The sequence below is a fragment of the Mustela nigripes genome, chromosome 1 (assembly GCF_022355385.1).
Source record: "Mustela nigripes isolate SB6536 chromosome 1, MUSNIG.SB6536, whole genome shotgun sequence".
NCBI classification, from domain to species: Eukaryota; Metazoa; Chordata; class Mammalia; order Carnivora; family Mustelidae; genus Mustela; species Mustela nigripes.
Window position 1 is genome coordinate 222,552,134 of NC_081557.1, and position 6,000 is coordinate 222,558,133.

Sequence of the window (6,000 nt, forward strand, 5' to 3'; positions counted from 1 at the left end):
AAGCGGGTTTCGGAGTATTCCTGAGACTGACTTGAAGAAAGACCTGCCGTTGTGCTGAGAGGCTGAGGAGAGTAAGGGGGAACGGAACTGTCTGGGCTTCTCTGGAGAAAAGCTTCCGTAGCTTGCTCTATGTTCCAGTTCTGTTGAAGGGTCAGATCTGTGCAGTCTGTGCTTTAGTCTTTCTTACACCGTGTTTCTCATATTCCAGAACCTTTCCTCCTTACTTTCGTAGGTCTCCGTGTTTGCCATTGCCTGACATCCCGCTATGAAATAGCAGTGCCTCTGCAATAGAGAATTTTTACCAACACTAATCACCCACCACCTGATTTTACTTTTTTTTTTTAAGATTTTATTTATTTATTTGACAGAGAGAGATCACAAGTAGGCAGAGAGGCAGGCAGAGAGAGAGGGGGGGAAGCAGGCTCCCTGCTGAGCAGAGAGCCCGATGCGGGACTGGATCCCAGGACCCTGCGATCATGACCTGAGCTGAAGGCAGAGGCTTAACCCACTGAGCCACCCAGGCGCCCCTGATTTTACTTTTTTTGTACACCCCACGACCACACACCAATGGATGTAAATTTTCTAAAGGTACAGATTTGGCTTTCGTTGCTATACCCCCCAAGCACCTGGAACAGTGCCCAGAATACAGTAGGGCTAAAAAACAAAAGCAACAACAAACAAAACAACAACAAAAACCCCATGTTGATGAATTGCTTTGACCCTTCAACAACCTAGCGCTCGATATGGGAGATGCAGAAATGAAAAGGTAGGATCCCTGCCTTCAGTTTCCTTGCCCTGGTCTCCTTGGGTGAGCCGACAGTAATTCCTGACATTGTTCTTGTTCAGTGGTCTGCTAGAGTCCACTCGAACTGGTTCATACTTGCTTTCCAAGAGCTGATTGTTAAATGTTCAGTAATTTTATGGGCTGGTTTTTAAATACGGCTGTTTTTTAACAATAGGTTATGTAAGTTTACAGTAAAGCTAACTATATGAAAAGCAAACGTGGTAACTACACAAACTTGTCACTTCCTACCTACTTTTTCTAAATTTCAGGTTATCTGTGCTTTGGAGATTATTTACATCTCTTGTATCTGGACAGTGGAAATAGGACATGATGGTATTCTGCCGCACATCTCTTTTCAACTCCCTTTTAAGCGGCATGGTATTGTGAGTTTGAAATTGGCCATGGTGGGAGTATTTATATAATAAATAGTCAACAAATGCTGCAAATGAGGCTTTGACCTTCCTGCCACTCCCCCCAGGAATTAATTGTTTAACAAGTACCAATTCACTGCTGTTCCTACTAAGTGTTCCCAGGGTATCAATACCCACCATTTGTCATCCTGGCACTTGTCAAACTGCATTTCAGTTGTTAATTTTCTGTTTTCCTCAACTAGACTGTGAGCCCTTGTTGACAAGGCAATATTTGATAACTGTGTTCAAAGCACTGAACTAAACACATAATAGATATTTGACAAATATTTATTGAATGATAGACTATTGAGAACTTTGTGAAATTATGCAGAAAGATAAAACACAAAAATAATGAGAATTTAGCTTATTTTTTAAAGTAAGCATAAACTTTTAAACTTTTGAAATGATGAGTTCTTATTCCCAAAATATAACTCTTCTTGCAATTTCTCCTTTGGGAAAGCCTTCAAAACTGATTTGTCGATCACAAGCAAATGTGCAAAAATCACAAGATCCATCTCATTACTGAGTGGATACCCTAGGTTTCTGAGCCAGCAGTTTCTCTCACCTTAGTTTCTAGTCTTAATTTGGGAAAAAATGTTTGTTTCTACAAACTAAATCCATAATCAAGCTCTGCCTTCATAGAAGTTATTTTTAAAAATACAAGTTCTGGAGATAGTTGCAAAAGAAGTGTTCCAAAATTATTTTCATCCATTCTCTCACCCAATGTGTACTTATTGAGCATCTAATATTTTTAATAGGACGTCAGAATAATTTCATTGCCCTTACAAGACATAACATTGTTAAAAATAGATCCAACATTCATAGATCTGAACTTTGCTTGTGTTGCTGGTTGTATGACTTTGGATATATTACTCATATTCCCTGAGCTTTGCTTTCCTCACTTGTAAAACAAAGACATGGAGAAGACCATCATGATGATTAAATGAGATGTAATTTCTCGGGCCATCTTAGCCTTGATGGACTTGACAAGGACCAGACCCTATCTGATAGGATTAGAACCCCAGTCCATAATCTCTGCAACAGGTAGCTCAGGAAGCCAAACTACAACCCCTGCATCAATCTTGCCAGAACATTTAGGACTCAGTCAATGCCTGCCAGCTTCCCGGGTTTTTCACTCTCTTCCAACTCAGGACCAAGCAGAGAAAGCCAGATATGCTCTCCCTAAACCAGTGATCTAAGATGCTCTTTTCTAGTTAACCTACCTCCATCTTCCCCTTGCCAACAAACCCCAATCAGAGCTCATCTGAACCCTTCCCAGTTTTCACCATAAAGCTTTTCCACTTCCCTGGCTGCCCTTGAGTTTGCCAAATGCAACTGATGGTGACTTACTCCCTTGCTCTAGTGAGCTCTGAATGAATAGTTTCTGTTTATTATCTGGGTGGTCTTTGTTTCTTGCCACAGTTTTCCTGAAGACTGCACTGAGACACGTTCTGCACTGTCCATCCCCTCCAGGACCCCAAGCTTTGATCCAATGTGGTCCCCACAGAGGACTCTTGTGCCTTGAAGTGTGTGGTTTGTAATGTCTGTGCCAACATCATCAGTGCTGGGTCCAAACTCTGCTATCTTTGCATTGAGTTCCTCCGCTATTTATTCTACTTAAGTTATCCTTGGTGGAATCACACTATTCCTTTTCATCCTTTTGGGGGGGGGCTCTCTTTTATACTTTCATTTTGTATTGTGTTATCTGAAAGTATGATTTGTCATAAGAAGGAGGATCGTAGGGTAGAACACAGCCATAGGCCCTATAAACCTGTTGTACAAGCCAGCCTCACAGACCAATGAGTTTGCAGTTCTCACCAGATGGGCATCCATTTAGACAAACTTCACTGTGGATCAGTTTTATTAACTGGGTGATCAGTTTTATTAACTGGGTGAGGCACCCCTTCCTAATTTGCCTTTAATTTAGAGGGAGTGCTCTCTCTAATTTTCTACCTGCCAGGGAGTCAGTGTTTGGTGGGGGCCAGCCTTCAGGCGGGGCTCTTGACACACAAAGAACACAAGCATCATTTCAGTCAGTCTTTGCAGGCTCTTCTGGGGTTGTCTGAGCCTAAATCCGCTCCTCCTCCAGGAAAAACTGCTGCTTCTTGTATGTGTTGTCATTATAATCCCAGCTCTAGTGGCTGACTCTCTAAATGGTGTAACTTCAGCTGTAAGGATTTGCACCTTCAGTGGCCACTCTGCGGAACATTTGACTTGAATAAATTTTGTATTTAATGGGCACCCTAGAAAAGAGGGGGAATTAGGATTTCCTAGGTCAATGGGCAGCAGTTTTTAATTGGTATAGCAACACCTCCAAAAGAAATTCTGGTTCAAAAATAATTTCATTAAAAGATTATTTGGCCAAAGCTAGTGAGCAATTTGACAAGCCTAAGCAACAAGAAACTAAACTCATTTCCTAGTAAATCCTCCCTCTCCTTGTCTTCCCCTTGCCTCCCTATATCCAATATCCCCTTTCCTCTTTATCCTTCTCATCTCTGTCTTTCTTCACTTCTGTCAATTACGTCTGTCTCTTCCTCTTGAGCAGACCCTCTATGATTTCCCAACAACCTTCTAGCACCATAATATGTCAGTTGCCTCTAAAGATCCATCTCTCTTATGAGCCAGATATACAGCAACTGTAGAATTTAAACTTTGGACCCAAGATGAATTAAGAGCTGTAGTCAAGGGCCTCCCTACAAGACCCCCAACAAGAAGGAACTATTCCTAGAAGAATTTACAATTATTTTGTGTGTATATGATTCAGGGTTACCCAGCCTACATCAGCTTGTCCATGTGTTGGTCAGGACCACAGATGCTAAATCTTGAATAGCAAAAGCTGATTGGATTGACCCAGAAAGAGATCTACAGCATCTCTTTTGCCAAAATAAAGCTAGGGTCAAAAAAAAAAAAAAAAAGCCTGAAAAGTAGGGCAAAGCCTCTTACCAGTAATATCCCTAAACATTTCCAATAAAAATTGATTGGACCATAATTTAATAATAAAAACAGAAAAGTAAAAATGTAAGAGATTTTTGTGCTAGACTAGAAAATCCCTCTGACAACTTTTGGGAGTTCACCAAAGGTGTCGGTGTGAAAGAAGCCCTTTCATCTCAATCTGTCAGTGGAGTTAAACCTGAAGCTGAAGACTGATTCAAAAATAGAATAGGAAATAGCATCTTTTCATGAACAGTTGTTGGAACATTTTAAGAAGGGTTTCAAATAAATGGGTGATGGGTATTAAGGAGGGCACTTATAGTGATGAGCACCGGGATTTTTATGTAAGTGATAAATCACTAAATTCTACTCCTGAAAATTAGTAGGTCTACTAATAGACTTATTATTTTGTCTTTCAAGCAACTCCCAGTTTTTTTTCCTACCTGCCAGTTCTTGACTGTAGCACTTGAATCCTTGAATGAAAACATTACTTTCTGCTCTGTGATAGCATTCCTGCAAATTTAATAAGGAGAGACTTACTCTACAAATGGAATTGTAATATTAAATGCTTAACAGAGGAACTATTAAGGTTCTGGAGGACTCCTCTATTCATAATCAAGTTGTGTCTGAGATAAATATATATATATATTATATATTTATATATATATATATGCATTTGTCCTCCTAGATAAAAACCTTGTCATCACACCTGACATTCTATGACTCTTAAAGTCTCTTGATGCAGAAAAAAATAATTGGAGCAGAACCCAGAGAGTAGATAGATCCTACCAAACTGCTACCCAATATCTCCAATATCCTTTGAAGCCAGAAGCAAAGGAAGGGAAGCCAGAAACAAAAGAAGGGTTCAAAGCTATAGTTGAAGGTCTTATATCCAGGGGCACCTCGGTGGCTCAGTTGGTTAAGCATCTGATACTTGACTTTGGATCAGGTCACCATCTCAGGGTCATGATCTCAGGGCTGTGCGATTGAGCCCTGTGTCTAGGCTCTGCACTCAGTGCGGTGTCTGTTTGAGATTCTCTCTCTCTCTCTCCTTCTCCCTCTTCCCCTCCCCTAAATAAAATCTTTGAAGGTCTTATATCCAAAGGCCTTCTCAGACCATGCACAAACCCCTGTAACACTCCACTCTTGTCAGTAAAGAAACCAAACAGGTAAAGATTAATTTTTTCAAGACTTCAGAAAAATCAATAAAATTGTTGTCCCTTGCTTCCCACTAGTACCTAACCCAAATATCATCTTGACATAATTCTACCTAAAGTGAGTTGCTTTCTTGTAGTCAATCTTTGCTTTGCCTTTTTCAGTGTGCCAATACAAGAAAGCATATTGCATTCAGTTATCATGTCTCCTTCATTTCTTGTTTTCCATGACTGTGACAATTTTAAGGAATACTGGTCAGGTATTTTCTAGAATGTCCCACAATTGGAGTTGGATATTTTCTCATGGTTAGACTAGGGTTATTGGTTTTGGAGAATGCCACAGAGGGGCACTGCCCTTCTTATATCAGGTGTACATTATATTCAAATGACTTAATCACTTATGGTATCCTAGATTGGATTCTGAAGTGGAAGGAAGACACTAATGAGAAAACTAGAGAAATCCAAGTAATAACTGAAGAGTGGTCAAGAGTATGTGTCAAGTTGGCTTCTTAGTTTTGGTAAATATATTATGGTAAGATAAAATTAACATTAGGGGAAACTGGATGAAGGATATAGGAAAACCTTCTGTTTTATCTCTGTAATTCTAAAATCATTCCAAAATAAAAAGTTTATTTTTAAAAAATTAAAGGGACATTTTCAGATAAAAACAGAATTTTCGCCAATAGAGCACCATGAAAGGAAACCCTAAAGGGTGTCCATA